The sequence below is a fragment of the Ambystoma mexicanum genome, chromosome 12 (genome assembly GCF_040938575.1).
Source record: "Ambystoma mexicanum isolate Mex_15411 chromosome 12, UKY_AmexF1_1, whole genome shotgun sequence".
NCBI classification, from domain to species: domain Eukaryota; kingdom Metazoa; phylum Chordata; class Amphibia; order Caudata; family Ambystomatidae; genus Ambystoma; species Ambystoma mexicanum.
In genome coordinates this window covers 468,261,984-468,279,576 of record NC_090936.1, presented here as the reverse complement: position 1 = coordinate 468,279,576, position 17,593 = coordinate 468,261,984, and the positions used below count along the sequence as shown (strand labels likewise).

The 17,593-nt window shown below is 47.4% G+C and overlaps 1 protein-coding gene across 5 annotated transcripts in view; it reads right to left on the bottom strand.

Annotated features, from left to right (window-relative positions):
• The window catches only part of SVOPL (SVOP like), a 366,808-nt gene that overhangs the window by 6,687 nt on the left and 342,528 nt on the right, over window positions 1-17,593 (bottom strand). The window lies entirely within an intron of this gene.

Genomic DNA, 17,593 nt, shown 5'->3' with positions numbered 1-17,593 from the left:
CCTCCCTCCCTGAACTGGTAAGGCATGCTTCCTCCATCCACGTACAACTCCCTCCAAGTACAGTGGCTCGCGTGCTAGCTGATGAATACATGAGATCATGCAGCAAACAGATGGTCTACAGTAGTACAACATGTGAGACATGTACAAGGACATACCAGTTTAGAAGCTGAACCTGGGCGTGCGATAGCTGCCATTTCTGAAGATGTTTCACGTAAAGGGAAAGCTCGCTACCATGATCACATGATCAGGGCCTGCAGCCTTTTGGAAATCTTCCAAACCTATTGCTTTACATCCAGGATCTCGACATAGGCCATGATCTCAGTCTGTAAAAAGATGCTTTGTTATGGCATGTAATGACCAGTCCATACATATGCTTTGTGTTGCCTCATGTACACACTCTTTCCCACAGTTCCACAAATGAGTTGGCGTTTTGCTGCGTTGACCATCAAGAACATTTTAAAAATAAGCATTTGGACAACATTTTTGCAGTTAGTTCTGTAGCCAGCTGCTCAACTGTATCTACAGCACAATTATTTTATGTTCAATTTATTTATTTGAGTTTTACAAACAACAGTAAACAGACAGTCACTGTGTTGCACTGAACGGTTTGGTCATGGGTTATTGGTAGTAGTAGAATATATCACACAGCAGGTTGTGAGGAGTGTGGGTAAATGCTAAGGGTAATGCCATCTGATACTTGGGCATCTAAACTTCACAGCCAAGTTGCTATGTTTAATCCTCCTATACATTACTCTTGGTATTGCTACCAAGACAGGCAGGTGTAAATGCATTCTCTCCTCTTATATTTGAGATGAGATCTCAATGACACCCTTAAGTGCAACTATGACAGATACACACCCCGAAAAGCTTTTTCAATGTGTGAGGTTGGAGCCAAAGAGAGGGGATTCAGCTTCTCAGGGCACCTTGTCGTCCGTCGCCTGGTTCAGATTGAACAACATTGTTTCCCGTTGCATCCTAATCTCTGGTCTATTGTGTGTTGTCGCCCAGTACATGTGTTGCAGCCTGTTAAGTTCAGCTCTCCCCCACCTTTGAGCCCCACACTGGAGCCCAGGAATTCTCGGTCGAGATATCCATGCCAGAGAGATCCGCCCGATCGCTAGGACTAGTGCCAGATTAAGGATTCTCCTTACTCCTGGTCTTTGGGACAGTTTGGGGGAGATTCCTGGTAGATGTGCTTCAGGTGCTTCTGGGACTTCTTCTAGTGTGAGGTTAGTGTGTTTCGGATCTCTTCCCAGTACTGGGAGATTTTTGGTCAGTTGCATCACATATGGATTAGGTCAGCATTTTGTAGTTGGCATTTAGGGCAATGTTGGTATGGAGAACATTTGTGCAATTATCTTGGATGTCAGGTAAACCGTATGCAAAATATTATATTGCATCAACTTAAAGCACTGGTTTCTGGATACTGGTTTGGGGTAAAGGACAATCGACTCCCATTCTGCACCCTCATAAGGCACAGCCCAGATCTTCCTCCCGTGCACTTGTAATTCTTAGGTTTGGATGCTGTGTCTAGTAGTGTGTCAAACATCACTGATATCGCAACATTCATAGTGTGTTTAGGGTGCTCTCCAGGGCTGGTTCAGCGGGCAAGTCATTCCAGTGTTGCTTGGCCATTCTAGTTCGAGTCATGTAGGTTACAAATTGTCCTGGGGGACTATTGTGTGAATTTCTTAATTCGCCAAACGGTAGTGGCCAGCCTTCTATGGAAACGTGTCCCCAGGTTGCAATGGCGTTTGGTTCTCATTGTAGCCTCGTGTGTTGTGATACCGTGGCGGGTAACTCAGACCCTGTGTGCAGTGGTTTGCACAGTGAGTAGGACTCTCTTAACTTCAATCTGCCCCATTTTCGTTTCCATATCCGAACACCAGTCTTAATCAGTAATGGGACTCTAGTCTTTGTTGCTCCCATCCCACTGTTTCTTTCATTGTGTGTGGTGTGACAGAACTCCTTAGGAGTCACACCTCTGACATTTCATCATCAGACAGCCAATCAGCCACATGTTGTAGATTAAGGCCCTATACATTTCTTTGAAAGCTGGTACTCCAGGCCACTTTTAATCCTGGGTCTGCAGAGTGTTCAAAATGCGATTTTAGGCCCATTCTGGCTCCACGGTAAATGTATTAGTTTGGCGTCTAAAGTGGTGAAGACTTTTTGTGTAATTGTAAAAGGGATATTGGCGAAGAAGCAGGGGAAACGCGGCGAGATTATAGACCTTCGCCCTTAAGGGGGAGTTTATTCCATAAACGCCAGTGATATGTGTAGGGTTGTGACAGCTCTGCATGTGTTATTAGTCCTGCTGTCTTGTTGTTCTATTCTGGTGCCCATGGGGGTGGAAGGCGTCTGCACATCATCTTAGCTCTTGTTCACCCAGGTCTGGGCATGGAGTTTGTTCATTGCAATTTACAGGGAAGATACTGGATTTATCCCAGATAATGGGTCATCCTGAATATCTGGAATAGGTACAGAAGAGGCGTCTCTGGATTGGTCAAGTAAAGCAGGACGTCATCGGCATATAAGGAGATTAGGCATCTACATACCACTTAGTGGTTTATCTTTACAATGCTCTCTATTCAATGTATTGAGAATTTTCCGCTTCAGAAGCTTTTTCTTTTTTAGCTTTTAGAGGATTTTGTCTGGCTCGATAGCTTTAACTCTCTCACAGACCTAATGCAGACATGGACAGTGCAGTCAGTCACCTGCTACATGGAGCAGAAAGGACCTCTCATTGGTTGCCTTTATCCGGGCTTTCCGTTCAGATTGCGACATTGCGCCTCGGCTCTCAGACTGGCAGAAGCATGTGATGCACAGTGTGTTCCTCCACTGCCCGAGGTGCGGGAGACAGAGCGTGGAAGGTTGCGCTTTTAAAGATGGATTTTGGGTGACGAGATAAGTGTGCTGTAGCAGTTGGAGTGGTTCATGCAGCTTTTGCAGAGTTCACCACTTCAGGAGCAGTTTTGCAGCACAGCTGACAGGCAATGGCAACTCCACATACAGCGCCTCCATATGGATCAAAAGCTTATTGGCGAGAGACAGTCTTGGGGAGGGGGGAGTTCCCCACGAATTACCCATATCCTCTTTTGGAATCCCACAGTCCCCTGCAGTTGCTGGGTTGCAGAGCACTCTTCTGCCCAGCTTCCACAATGTCCCCATAGCTCACCATCCTGTTCCCTTATTCCCCGCTCACTTTTCCAAGATGGACTGCCGCTCAGGTTTGCTCACATCACCTACCATGATTTCCTGTTTAAGGACGTGAATAGTTCTAGGTTCTCCTCCAACACCTGCCGTAATAGCCCTGCTGCACTGGGCCACCCAATGCGACATTCCTGCTACAACCCTTTGACGCCTAAATGTGGCTGCACCCATCTATGGCATCCTCCACCCTTGCACCCATGTTCTCTTCTTGTCTCACCTCCCGGATTGAACAATTCAATGGTTACCGAGTAACAAACAAAACGAGGCCTAACAAAGGAGGAATGGTTTGATTCCGACTGTATAGATGCAAAAAACCAACTTCTCACTTATTTAAAATCAAATTCAGCAACAGGCAAGAATTGAGAAATAGTTACAAAAATACAATTAAAGCTAAGAAGGAGTTTGCCCAAAGGAAATGGGAAGAGATGCAAGTGGCCATGAGAAAATGGGACTCCTCCACTTTTTGGAAACTGGTCTCTGACAAGGACCTTTAAGGTGATTCCTCTGTCCAGGCCGGCGTTCCCCCAGATACGCGGCACAAGCCCTTGGAGGATGTGTACAGAGAAAGGACGAGCCTCGCTTCCCCAGTTACAGTAATTAGCCAAGTGGAATTCGAATACACACATCAGAGAGCCCTAGATTTTAGATTCTCCCTGCAGGAGATCATAGAGGCTCTAAAAGAACAAAAAGGGGGTACAGCACCGGGGCTTGATAAGGCCCTGGTCCTAACCTGGTTATTCAATTCCTTGATCGCATCACCCTATGTCCCAGCTTCTTGGCGTAAGGCAGAGATAGCTCCTTTGTACAAAAAAGCCCCCCTTTTGGGGATGGGGGAGAGCCCAGGTAATTATCACCCAATTTCCCTCTTGGATGGGGATGGGAAAACATTTGCAAAAGCCCTATTGAAACATTTACATGAATGGGTTGACTCTGGAGATTTAATCAGTCATCTGCAGGCTGGGTTCCAGTCAGGTAAAAGCACAATTGACGCAGGGTTTCCGTTATTTTAAATTTTGCGACACTGTGTGGTCCTAAAAACAACTAGATTGTATGCAGTGATTGTGGATTGAAGAACCGCGCTTGATGGCATCCCGGCCCACCTCCTAACACTGCAAATGAGGCAGTGGTCCATTGGGGACTTTCAGGGAGGTAACTGGGCCCTTTAAGGTTGCCAAGGTAGTCAGATAGGGCTGTGTATTAGCCCCCCTATTGTTCAGCATATACATCAATGGAATAATTGGGAGGCTGGTGGGGTCTTCTTTAGACCTGCCAAGGTTGGCGCAAGACAGAATACCTGCACTATTTTTCGTGGACGACGCGGTTCTATTAGCAACAACTCCAACGGGCACGAAGGCCACCTTGTACATCTTCTCTAATAAATGTAAGGAATTGGGGCTTGAAATTAACATTACCAAAAAAGGCAATGTTTTTCCGGCCTACATTTTCAAAGAGTTACAAGTTCAAGTTTGATATCGAAGGCCACATTCTGGAGCGGGTGCCTTGGTAGGATTACCTCAGCATATGCTTCTCGGAAAATAGCCTCCGGTCTGCCCAGCTTGCAAAAGCTAATGTCGCCCTTGACAAAAATATGGGCGCTGTTCTTCAAACACAGGGGGGGGGGGGCATGCAGTCACACCAGCATTAGAAGTATGGTATGGTGCTAACATATGAGGATACATGAATACGCAGGCCCTTTCAATTGGGCAAAACAAATTAATAAAAAATCTACTTTTGATTCCCGAAAAGTACACAAAATGTTCCACTCAATATGGAGTGTAATCTCAGACCAATTGGTGACGAGGTAGGTCTGAGACCAATAATGCGTTGGGTCAGGTTTTGGTGCTACCTGGACCTCAGTAAATATCGAGAGGCATTGTTGGATATTCTTTCCTTAGAGGGAGGACGCTCCATTCACTGGTTTTAAGATATTAAGAAACTCTGGACCTGGTCTGCTTTTGGGATTCCCCCAATCTTATTGACAGGGGGACCAAGGCAAAGGTGACGGAAGTGGCCATTTGTTTCTGTAGAAGGAACATGGAGAACTTGTGCGCAGTGTTGTCGACGGGGTTGCAATACTTAACTGCCAAGCCAGATTTCGTCTTTGAAATATATTCAGAACTTATATCACCGCTGTGCGCACAAGCACTCAATGTGGAATTCCTGTTTGAGATTTTTGAAACTGCCCAAGTTCACCGCCTCTGGGAAGGGACCCATGGGTAGCACATGTCCAATGTGTGGGTTGATGGAAGAGTCCATTTTACACTTTATGCTTTTGTACGAATGCTGGAAAGGACTCCCAGTTACATACCTTAAGCCCCTCTGTATAGCAAAAGGCTTTCAAACTAGTGCGCAGGCAATGTTATTCTGTAGATCTTCTGTCAATCTAGATGTGTTTCTTTACGTAGAGAAGTTCATTCACCGAGCCTGGTCTTTCTGCCAATTCCCCTGGCAGAAAGTAGATCATTACCTCTAAAACGCTGGACTTGAACAAATTCGCACTCTGATTTGATTTGAATTTCATTTGTATGCTAGTTACAGATCCTATTGCGATTGTATTTGATATTATTTAGTTGAATTTTAGCCATTGTGGCAATGTTAACTTGCGAGCCATCTCATGTTGATTCTGGAACTTATTCTGTATTGCGTATGTGCTTTCATGATTGTGTACGGAATGAAGCACATGTACATGTAAGTGTTTTGAAGCAAGCGTCTTCATTTCCCCTGAACTCCTTTCAAAGCCAATCACCTGACTTGGGCTCTTGCTGAACAGCTAAGGAAGTAGTACAGCAATGGGGAAGGCATTTGTAAGTGCCGGTTAGCGTACCAAAAGCCTCACTCCAATCACTGAGCTCTGGTCGGACCACAGAGAACACAACATCCAAGAAACACCAATCCGGAGGACTCTTCTTGAGCCATCCCACCCACCTGTCCATTACCCTCACATCAACGAAAAACGTAACATTTTATATTTCCACGATAGCACCCCCTTCCCTCAACCCCCCACAACCCTCTCGTGGTGCAGTTTCACTACTTTTTTGGTTACACTTCCACCTCTGCAGGGAAGGAAAGTGAAACAGGTTCTATTTGATAAGTAATTAGAATATAAGAGCAGGGAGAGACGCGGCTGTCAAAAAAGCGTGCAATGTGAGCTTTATACCAGCTATTAACACGTGTCTGTTCTGAGCTTCCTGATTGGTTTGGACAACTGCCCCTGATGCAAATTAAAAATACAGCAGTCCTGCAGAGAAGTATTGATGCTGTGTTTTAACAGAGCAGTCGCAGTCCCACACATTTCTTACACCCGACACTATCCCCTCTCTGCAGGAGTGCAGTAAACGGCCATGCAGGGCTATTCATATTGGCTAAATGTGCAAGGGAAGCTTGTGCTCTTCTGCCCGTCCTGCACCTTCTGTGTGAAGGGAGGTTGCACGGCTGCCTGTGCTGCAAATGTTCTCTATGAGAAACAGGCTTGCACCTTTGTTTTGGAGTTGTACTTGTTTGTAAGAGAAGTTTGCATGGCTGATGCCTGCGCCTAAGCATATGCATGCACCTGCTCTGTGTAAAGGGGCGGTGCATGCAAATGGGTGGCGCGTGCAATGGTGCTGCAACCGGGGGAGATCGTGGAAGCTTGCACTGTTGTTTTGGAGTTGTACTTGTTTGTAAGAGAAGTTTGCATGGCTGATGCCTGCGCTTAAGCACATGCATGCACCTGCTCTGTGTAAAGGGGCGGTGCATGCAAATGGGTGGCGCGTGCAATGGTGCTGCAACCGGGGGAGATCGCGGAAGCTTGCACTGTTGTTGCCAGCTCCGTGCCTGACCTGTTTGCCCCCTGTAACCGTTCACTTTTTATGCTTTTACCCCGGGGCTTCTCAGTTTTTTCCAGTTCTTGGCATCTATTTGCTTCAGGGTGTAGGAGCATTTCTTGTGGATGGTAACATATAGATGAGCCTCCGTGGCCATTCAGTCCTTGACTTCTCCACTCAGATTACCAACATATGGCAATGCCCCCTTCAAACACTTCCCCAGTGCAATTCGTGGTAGGTGGGATTTCAGCATTCAGTACTATATAAATCACCAAATACACACCCAAATATGCACATTACATCTTTATACTGTCAAAGATTTGGACCTTTGGGTTTGCAAATGCTAGTTTAATTTGTAGTCTCTTTTTCTGGATTTACATTGAACCATGACAGAATAAAAACCAAACTGATAATGGCAAAGGCTGCACAAAGCCCTGGGCATTCTACCTGGCACCAAAGGCACTGCTGTATGTGAAAGTTGCCCCTCAGGTAGGGGTGTTCAGAAGGCCGAAAGTTCAAGAGACCATTCCCTTGTCACTAAATGTTTATTTACTCCAGACTCTGCTAGTTGGTGTGGAGGTGTGTGAGCAAAACGAGTGCCTTTGTGGTACTTATTACCTCAAAATAATTATTTTTATAATGTGATCAATATCAACACAGTTTCTCGGGTATTGAAACTGAAAATATCTAAAAACTGAACTGTGGTGGCAGTATGACTACATCACAACACATGGACAAAGATCATGCATCACACATCATACAATATCCTCTGCATGACGTCTAAGGGGCACATCATTGTGTGGGCTCCGACTCCTAGCAGCTAGGCTCATGACAGCAGTAGCAGAAGCTGCAGCGCTGTAGTATGGAGGGCGTGAAGACACAGGTAATATGTTTTACTTTAATTCTTTAAGTATACTTCCAATGATAAGAGCCACGCCTGCTCCACTCTGCTGCTGCTCTTGAACTGCCACTCCACAATGCTCCATCTTGGAACCTTTCGAGCTGCGGAGCTTCATCTTGTTGTCCCTCGGTGAGGGCGCTGACAGAGGGACTGCTTCACACTACTTCTCTTTACAAAGTTCCACTGTATCTTCCACCACTTTCCTACACATATAAATCAGTACCAATGATTTTGACACTCACTCCAGCATCACTGACCACACCATCAGGTCTCCTTCCACTCACCACCGAGGCGGCATCCCTGTCCCCCTCTCACCCCCCTACCCTCTCTCACACTCCAATCGCAACAAAGAAACTAAAGAGGAAACACACCTGGTCCCCCTCAATCTCTCAGCACTCTTTGCCTTCCCTATCTCGACCCACCACCTCATTCCCGCAATCACCTCCCTGCCCCGTGGCTTCATCCTTCCTGAAACCCCTCTCCCTCGATTTCTCATCAACTACAGCTGAAACTCCCAACCGCCCATACCCCACCTTCAAATCCCCCGAACCAAACCCGATCATCTTTTCACATGCAGCCACCCAACCCCGCCCAAAGCTTGCCAATTTTTCTGCCCGCCCACTATTGCCATCTAACATCATCCAACCTACCCCTCTCCCCCACTCTCTCCGCCACCTCCCCCTCCCGCTCCAGCACCGAGACTAACATTGCCTGCCGACGTGAACTGCATCCTATTTAATGCCCGATCCGTAGCAAAAAACAGACATTGCATCTTTGACCTCCTCGTCTCCGTCAAAACAGACATAGTTTTCATCACTGAAACTTGGTTCTCTGACGACTTCGCCCCAATCGCCAATGAAGCCTTTCCCCCGGACTACTCCCTCATCCCACTGAACCGTCCCTCCAGAGGAGGGGGAGTAGCTTTCGTCTTCAAGTCTCTCTTCCACGCCTCCATCATCGACAACCAACCCTCCATTCCTTCCTGTGACACAGCTTCCTAATAATCTACAGGCCCCCTGGCTACGATAGACAATTCGCAAACAACCTCTGCGACTCTATTGCCGCCCTTCAACTAAACCATCTCAACCTCACCCTTCTTGGAGACTTCAACATATGGCTCGACATCCCCACCAACCCTATGACACACCCCCTGGTTGACGGTTTAGACGCAATTAATCTCCAACTCCATATAAACGGCCCGACTCACTTTAAAGGACATACTCTTGGTGCCATTTTTAGCTCCAACCCCCTGATTCACCTAAAGCCCCCCCATCCCTATCATCTGGTCCGATCACTTCATTCTCTCGTTCACCATTCGCTCACCCGACCCCCTTCCCGTACTCGAATCGGAGCCTCTGAGTCTACGCAAATGCTGGAAAAAACGAATAATCGCCCCGGACCTAGCCGAGGCACTCCTCCAGTCTCCACCACCTACCTGCCATCTCAACAAACAACTAACCCCTGACACCTTTGACTCATGGCTCAACGCATCTCTGATGCGGCTCACACCACCGTGCAAACCATCAACCCGCCGTGGCGCCTTCCCAAGATGGTTCACTCCTGAGTTGAAGAACACTAAACAATTATATAAATATCTGGAACGCAAATGGCAGAAGGACAAAACTCAGGAGAGCAGGGCCACCTTGGCCCGTCACCTGTATCAGTACAAGGCCGAAATCCGGAAAGCAAAAAAAGCCCATCACAACTCCCGAATCCTAAACTGCAAAAACCCAAGCAAAGAACTCCACAAAATCATCTCCGAATTCACCAATCCGGCCTGCACCACGACCGTCCCGACCCCGTTACAATCACTGTGCTACGCACTCTGCCTCCACTTTTACACCACGGCTATTGAAAGGACAAAAACTCTAACCACCAAACTGGCTCTCCTACATCCACCAGGCAATTCTCTGTTCGTACCGGCCAGCCCACCAGCTGCGACTTCTACTAAACCAACGGTCGAATCCTTTAGTCCAATATCACCAGAGCAATTTCTCAAACTTCTATCTGCCCGCAAACCATCTGGATCGCCACTGGACCCTTGCCCAGCCACAATGCTCAAAGAAATTTTCGCTTCCACGTGCGCAGGAGATCATGCAAGATCCATCATAAATGCCTCCCTTTCCTCCGGTATTTTTCCGAAACAGTTCATGTCAAACCGCTAATTAAAAAACCTTTGCTCGACCCTCTTGAGCCCAAAAACTACCACCCCATCTCAAACACCAGATTCCTTGCCAAACTAATTGAATGAACAGCCTACTCTCAACTAAATGCCTTCGTCGAAGCCAACAATCTCCTAGACCTCGCCCAATCAGGTTTCAGAGCCCGCCACGGAAATGAAACCACCCTAACCTCAATCTGGGATGACCTTAAAATGATGGCAGACTCCGTGGGTTGTGCCGCACTAATCCTTCTCGACCTATCTGCCGCCTTTGACACGATCAATCACTCAATCCTCCTTGACCGCCTCCACTCCCTAGGAATTTCTGGAACCGCTCTTACATAGATAGCTTCATTCCTCAAAGATAGGTACCAAATAATGATACTCTCCAGCTATACCTCCCAAGCCCGACCAGTCGACACTGGAGTCCCACAAGGAGCGTGCCTATCTGCCCTACTGTTCAATCTCTACCTCAGCACCCTCCCGCCAATAATCCGTTCACACCACATCCTGTGCTACAACTACGCCGACGACACGCAACTAATTCTAAAACTCCTGAACTCAAAGCCCAACACCCAACCTGACCTGGCCTCATGCCTCCTTGACATAGAACTCTGGATGACCCAAAGCCACCTCCTGTTAAACCCCTCTAAAACGGAAATCATGGTATGTGGCAACTCCGATCTTCTTCCGCACCCACTACCATGGCCATCCATCATGGGCAACTCACTGACTGCCTCCAAATCAGTGAAAAATCTAGGATGCACCCTGGACCTAACACTCTCGCTCCAAGTCAACAACGTCTCAAAGTCCTGCCACTACCACCTTAAAACCCTCAGGCGCATTTTTCCATATCTCTCCTTTCCCAACAGACTCTCTGCGGTCCAATCAATTGTTATATCAAGACTGGACTACGCAAACCCCCTATACCTCGGAGTCCATGTGTACCAACTGAATAAACTCCAAAGGGCACAAAACGCGGCAGCCAAATTGCTACTTGCGCTTGGCCCAAGAGACCACGTCTCCCCAGCCCTCAAGACGCTCCACTGGCTTCCAGTAGCCTGAAGGGTGACCTTCAAAACCTTTATGCATCTCCCATCGAGCACTGCACAAAACCGGATCTCAATATCTTCAAGACAAACTAAAACCCTATCACCCACAGCGCACCCTAAGATCGAGCGCAGCCGGCCTCCTAGTCATTCCGAAGACAAACTCAGTCAGTTTAGGCGGTTCATCATTCTCAGCCTTGGCCCCCACGCTATGGAATTCACTCCCACCCCACATCCGCCTAACTGAGGAGTTATCGTCTTTCCGCAAAATGCTGAAAACCTGGCTCTTCCCATAAAAGCAACCCATACCATACTAACCCTAACAGACTAACAGCAACTCAATGACCAACCCAACAAACTACCCGATGCGAGAAATTGACAGCTAATAACCACATCAATATAAACTAAAATGGCAAATAGAATTAAACAATTAAATTAGATCAAAGCAGTAAAAGAGTTAATAAGAATAAATCATACGGAAACTGCAAAGAGAATTAAACTGCTGAAATGGACAGAATGTATGAGGAGTGAACGAAGTGAATGGCATGGATGCAATAGTTAGAAATGAGGCAAATGAATGCGTAGAGCGGACGAGTGCATAGAGCGAACGAGTGCATAAAGCGGACGAGTGCGTAGAGCGGACGAGTGCGTAGAGGGATGAGTGCGTAGAGGGATGAGTGCGTAGAGGGGAGCGAGTACGTATAGGGTGCGAGTGCGTAAGGGGGGTGAGTGCGTAAGGGGTGAGTGCGTAGATGAGAGGGGGTGAGTGCATAGAGGGGGTGAGTGCATAGAGGGGGTGAGTACGTAGAGGGATGAGTGCATAAAAGGTGGGAGTACATAGAGGGGGTGAGTGCGTAGAGCAAGTGAGTGCGTAGAGGAAGTGAGTGCGTAGAGGAAGTGAGTGCGTAGAGGAAGTGAGTGCGTAGAGGAGGTGAGCGCGTAGAGGAGGTGAGCGCGTAGAGGAGGTGAGCGCGTAGAGGAGGTGAGCGCGCAGAGGAGGTGAACGCGTAGAGGGGGTGAGAACGTAGAGAGGGTGAACGCGTGGAGGGAGCGAATGCGTAGAGGGGACGAGTGCGATGGGTGTATGGAGCGAATGGGTGTATGGAGCGGATGGGTGTATGGAGCGGATGGGTGTATGGAGCGGATTGGGAGTATAGAGCGGATGGGAGTATAGAGCGGATGGGTGTATAGAGCGGATGGGTGTGTGGAGCGGATGGGTGTGTGGAGCCGATGGGTGTGTGGAGCCGATGGGTGTGTGGAGCCGATGGGTGTATGGAGCCGATGGGTGTATGGAGCCGATGGGTGTATGGAGCCGATGGGTGTATGGAGCCGAATTGCCTGGAGCGATCGAGTGCCCAGAGTGAACTGACGTGTTGCGTAGAGCGCACAAGTACGTAGAACGAACGAGCACTGATGCATCCAGTACTGACGAGTGCGTAGAATGGATGAGTATGCAGAGCTACTGAATGCGCAGAGCATGAGGCAGACAGGAGCGCATGCGTGGGGCGGACAAGAGGGCATGAGTGGGGCGGAAAAGCGGGCATGCGTGGGGCAGACAAGAGGGCATGCGTGGGGCAGACAAGAGGGCATGCGTGGGGCAGACAAGAGGGCATGCGTGGAGCAGACTAGAGCGCGAGGCGGACCGGAGTGTATTGGACCAGTCTGGGGTGCATGGAGTGGATAGGAATGCATGGCACGGACCGGAGCATATAGAATTGCGTGACGTATATAGTATGGTTTGGAATGAAGAGAACGTTTGAAAGAGCATATAACCCTTCATATCACACCATCACGCTTACTCTCTCCTTTACATCACCACTCAACTAGAACACAGGGATACTATGACACCATTCGGTATAACTGTTCTCATACCAACATCCGCCGTTCCCTCCACATCATTCTAAGTAAACACTGCTGGTTTCACACCCACCAGGCAGGCGTTCTCCTCAGGCCTAACGCAGCCGCAACCATTCCGGATAAATCCTGCCAGAACGAACACATTCTCCTGATCTCTCAACCACCACACCTACCGCTAAGAAGCAGCTATTACACGAATACCGCACGAGCTGCACACATAGCCGGTGCTCACACGCACCTTTGACTCTCTCTACTCTCTCTACTGATCTGAACTTCGGTTCCCAAGGGTGTTCAACCTACCAGCGCCTTCAGACCATACCAATGGTATATAAGGCGCTATATAAGTGCAAAATAACATAACATAACATAACACCATCAGATCTCCTCATCAACATCACCCTCACCATATTACATGCTCAGCCATCTTCCAATCTAATGGCATGCCTGAACTCGTTGTTCACCTTAATAGGCTTTGAACATCTACAACCCTCATCTTTGAGGGCCACGTACAGTTTGACTCTCACCATATCCCCCACTGCAGGGAGAATGATACTCCGCTTCACACCCACACTGTCACGCAACAATTTTTTTCTTGACAGACTTTCTGATATTCTCCAAAACACTTTACAACTTACTCCCTGACACAGGAGCTCTTCCCATCCAAGCAGGCAAAAGCTTGGTATTCGGCTTCCATCCCCTGCTGAGCTCAAATGGCGAAATCCGAGGGGTGAACCTGTTCGCTATACAGATTAATTCACCACCAGCTTCCAGTCTTTGCCATTGGCCCCAATTTATTGCATCCTTCAACACTCTGTTAAAGCACTCTACCACCCTATTGGTCTGGAGGTGAGCTATGGCACTCTTCCTGTATGCTATGGAGTGCATGCTACAATACTCTTCCATCTCTCTTGACCTGAACTGCGATCCATTGTCTGTTAATATGGCACTCAGATATCCCTCTCGAGAACATACTTCCTCCAAAAAATCCAAGACACTTTGTGCTGTCACATTGGTTGTAAACAAACCCTCTCCCCATCTGGTGAGCAGATCTATCACCATCAGACAGAAAGACTGCACTCCGTTGCACCAAATGGGACCAAGCACATCTATCACCAACTTGTCCCATGGTCACTCCGGGACATCAGTGACCACCATGGGATACCAGGAACCCATACACACGTTGTCACTTTTGTTACAAAGGATACGATCTTGCAAAGTTCTTTCAATCTGTAGATCACAGGCTGGCCACCAATATTAATTTCTTATCCTTTGTTCATTCTTTACGATGTCCTAGTGACCTTCATGTCAAGTTCTATGAGGCAATCTCGTACTCCTTCAGGTTGAACAATTTTGTCACCTCGCCTCAGCATTCCACCCTGGACATATAGGTCATCCTTCACATTCCCCAAAAAAGATAGACCCAGTTCTTCAAGTAGTATTCTATTAGGTATCCCTCCGCCAAATGCTGCATGATTTTATACAAACGGACATCTCGCCTCATGGCTTCTTCCCACTCCTTCTGGGGAATAGGCAGGGCGGAAACCTCTAGAACCACCTCTTGGTCCTCCTCTTCATTCTCTGGCTCTTCTAATGACTTCATTCTTGATAAGCAATCCACGGCATAATTCCTCACACCTGGTATGTATTTTCAACATAATTATACTCTTGGAGACAGGACACCCATCACCTGGTATGTATTTTCAGCATAATTAAACTCTTGGAGACAGGACACCCATCTCCTGATCCTAGCTGAAACCTTGTCCAAACCTTTGGAAGTTATCTACACCAGAGGCTTATAATCAGTATACAATTCAAAGTTTGTTATCCAGATAAAATGTCTATATTTCTCAGCAGCCCATTGGACTCCTTCTGACCTCTCATTATGAACATTGGCATAAATTAGCATGTCATCTTGAAAACACAAAATGCCTTCATCGCCATCTAATAGTCAATGCATAATTTTCTGAAAAACAGAGACAGCTGATATGAGACCAAACAGCATACATTTGTTTTGGAACCACCCCTCTGGGGTGATGAAAGCCATCAAACATCTGGAGTCCCCATACAGCATCACCTGATGATATGCAGAGGTGAGATCTAGGGTGAAGAAATACTTTGCAGTGCTCATAGTCGATATCATCTCTTGGATGTTTGGTAATGGTTGCCTCTCTGGAACCACACATTCCTTTAATCCTCTCATGTCCACACAAATTCTCAGTTTACCAGGGGAGACACCCACTCTGATGCATCAATGCTTTCTAAGATACCTTGTTCTTGTAACTTCTTAATCTCCATCTTAACCCTTTCCTATTGACAATGGAATGCTGCGCAGCTATTTAGCCACTGGCACACAATTTTCTTTCATTTATTTGTATTTACAAATCAACAAAAACAACCTATTTTATCCTGGAATACTTAATCTACAAAATTACCTTTGCTTCCTGCACTCTCAATGGCCAACACTGCATCATCTGCTCTGGGATCCAGCTTAACTTGAAGCTTCTTCTGATGTGCCCAACTCAATAGGGAAGTTGCGCCTTTCTTTGACACATACCTTGCGCTTAGATTCTCGATCCTTGAAATTTAGTTTTTCCCAGAATCATCCTAGTAGATCGATCCTTGCTCCACCATAGGCTCTTGGCTTTATATATCGGCCTCATTGAGATACTTGTGTCCTAATTCTTCTCAGTGTGCAACAATTTTCTTATTCCTGCAGCACCTAGTGAGGTTACCCTTCCCCCTGCAAATTCAACAGATTATTCTCAAAGCAGGGCATTCTGGATCATCAGCCCAGTAGGTTGCACTGTCATGCCTGAAGCATCTCCTCTGGCTACTCCGGCTTGAACTTCTCCTTCTCCCCGCTCAGAAAGAAGTCCTTCCCCTGGGATCATCCTTCCATATTTCCCCCCTCCGATTACTGTCATCTACCAATGTGTGCCTTACAGAACTTTTGTTATTGTGTATACCTTTAGCCAGGGATAGCTGTAGCAGCTGCACCGAGAAAGCAACTTAGAATTTAATTGTAAATTGAAGTATTTTATTGAACTTTGTGTTTATGCACCCCTCCAACAACAATTATATTCTGTACAGAGGATGTCACACAATGCCTAGTCAGATCTTCTCAACAGTTCCCAAGAGGATATCATTGGTAGGTGGTTTTGCAGTGTGCCAGCTAGGCCTCTTTCTCTCAGGTATTAATACTGGGCAGTCTCCCTTCCTGGCTCGTTGGTGGTGATGGTCTAGCCGTTACTTGTATGGTATCCTGTTTGGGAATCAAGATTCTGTAGCTGGATAAGGATTAGGTTTTGCCACCTTTCACTTGGGCAATAATTTGCTAGTTGTTGAATAAACCCTCAGGGTTAAAGGAAGTCGTCTGCGTAATGGTAACTTGCTCCTTAGGGCCAGCACTGGCTTTGCGTGCCTTTTCCGGTTAACACTATGGGTTAAAGCTTTTCTCAGATGGGGGACTGCACTACGCAACTGAGTTGTTTCGTGTAGTGTGACCCAAGTGGGTTTACCGCACTGTTGGGAACTTCGTGGTTCAGTAATGGAAAGTCTACAGCTCTCAGTGGATGTATGCAGTTGCACAGTATCTGAAACTGATTTTGGAAGGGGGTGAGGACTGCGGGTCGGATATGCGCACGTTGGTTGTGTATTAGAGCGCTACTGCAGTTTCAGCCCATGCAGAGTTCCTGCGCTGTTAACATTTGCACATGTCCCATTTGCTTCACTTCTTACGAAGAAGGGTGGACTGTTGCCTCCCACGCGTTCAGAGCCTAGCCCTCTGAACTAGGAGCCACACGTAGGTACATCCCCCTCTCCTGTCCCCCTTAGTATTGTTTTCAGCACACCAGGTCTGAGAGCTCAGGCTATGTGTCACACACGGATCGATCCACTGATTGCCAGTGCTTCATGTTATGCGGTGGCCTATTTCCGGGATATTTCCAATATGGGGAGGGTAATAGCACCTGGGGATCACGTGGCCCACCGGGGGTAGGGATTTGCCTGCCACTGTCTGCTCATACGGTGGTCCTGCGCCGTTACTATTCACCCATGTCCAGTATCCTTCACTTCTTATGAAGTAGGATGGGCTGTTGCCTCCTGCATATTAGAGCGTAGTACTGTGAACCAGGGTCCTCATGAATGTTAACGTTTCTCAGCATCTCTGGCCAGAGGGCTTCAATAATGTCTTTCACGGATCCTCCCTTAGATTGCTTAGCCCGCCAGACACCCTGACAATAAAAAAGGGGATGGGGGTATTTGCATACAGTGAGCACGCGGTCAGTCGGTGCTATAGATTGCCTTCAGCTTCAGTTGTACCGAGTGGGCCGGCTGAGTTTTACGCCCTCGTCATTAAAAGTCCATAGGGAGTTCACACATCTCTGGTGCTTTCCGCCTTTCTGGACTGCAATGGCCCCCCACCCGCTGATTAATCAGTGGCTGATGGTCTGCAGCAGGGTCTGCCTCAGTGATCCTTTCAATGTAGGAGGGATACCTGTCTTCAGGGGCCATGCAGACAGTCGGTAAAACAGATTTTCCTCCACTTTCCCAGCTATGCAGGACGGGCCAACTGATGACTGGACTCGCGTAGGCGAATGACTGTAGGGAT